Raw genomic sequence first — 1,192 nt, 5'->3', positions numbered from 1 at the left:
GTAGTTATCTCAATTATTCATACAAAAATGAAAATTATTAGTCAATAATTGTGTGAGAATTGTACACAACTTAACGAGGCCTAATTCTAATTTCAATGTTCAGAACACACATTAGGAAAGAAAAGGAGAAATTTGACACCTGTCAACAAAATACAGACTTTTTGTGTGTGTTGTGTTTGAGAGATAAGGCTGTGACACAGATTGGAACGCAGAATGTGTCCAAATCGTTCTAGAAATAATCAGTAGGGATAGGACCGAACCCATTCGGTTTACGACAGAGTAACAACACCATATACATATATATATATTCAATCTACATTCTTGTGATAGGGATCTTAGACATATTATTATACTATACACATTCTATAGTATTAAATATATGTATCCCTGATACATATATATTGTGTCAGAGATAAACACCAACAACATTCCTTTATTATTAGAAACATACTGTATGCTTCAACAATATCAAATAAGAACACAAAAAGGTAAAAAGATTGTTGCAATAGATTAAAACTTATCTTGTCTTTTCACAAAAAAAAGAAGATTTTTTAATGGGAGGAGAAGGTTCGATGAATTGATTAAGAGGAAATTAATTTATATGCATATATCCATAAATATATATGACACATATCCCAAAATGAATCAAACAAAACGTAGTTCAATTGTGGAAATCATTAATAACTTTTTATTGAAGAGAATAACGTACACACTATTTTGTCTTTATATCGACTGCTGCCATCTAACGTATTAAAAGCGCACCCTTCCTTTATAAAAGGATGAATTATGCATTTAAGAAGAGGAGAAGAAATAAAAAGAGTGCCGTGACCAGGATTCGAACCTGGGTTACTGCGGCCACAACGCAGGGTACTAACCACTATACGATCACGGCTATTCTCCGATTGATATTTTATTGAAAATGTTGTATATATTTATTAAAAATAATGCGATAAATATCTTAATGACTCGCATTGAAGTATGACGTGACGTTGTAAACTTTACTGCGCCTAGAGATTAAAAATCATTCGTATATTTAAAGGTGCAATGTTTTATCTCATTATCACGTATTAATGGCAAGTTTTCACACTATGGTAGAAATTACAAGTTGCTAACATAATTAACGTAGATACAATATAAGATTATGACGTCATCAGATTCATTTATATAAAATTAGCATCCTTTTTGAATCAAA

At 30.9% G+C, this 1,192-nt stretch overlaps 1 non-coding gene across 1 annotated transcript; it reads right to left on the bottom strand.

Annotated features, from left to right (window-relative positions):
• Positions 1–820: 820 nt before the first annotated feature.
• On the bottom strand, positions 821–892 carry TRNAH-GUG (transfer RNA histidin (anticodon GUG)). Its single transcript has one exon. It is a non-coding gene; the product is annotated as a tRNA-His (tRNA).
• Between the last annotated feature and the right edge of the window lie 300 nt (positions 893–1,192).

Source organism: Lepeophtheirus salmonis, chromosome 9, assembly GCF_016086655.4.
Source record: "Lepeophtheirus salmonis chromosome 9, UVic_Lsal_1.4, whole genome shotgun sequence".
In the NCBI taxonomy this organism is placed as follows: domain Eukaryota; kingdom Metazoa; phylum Arthropoda; class Copepoda; order Siphonostomatoida; family Caligidae; genus Lepeophtheirus; species Lepeophtheirus salmonis.
The sequence above is the reverse complement of the archived record's forward strand: the minus strand, read 5'-3'. Positions and strand labels throughout refer to the sequence as shown.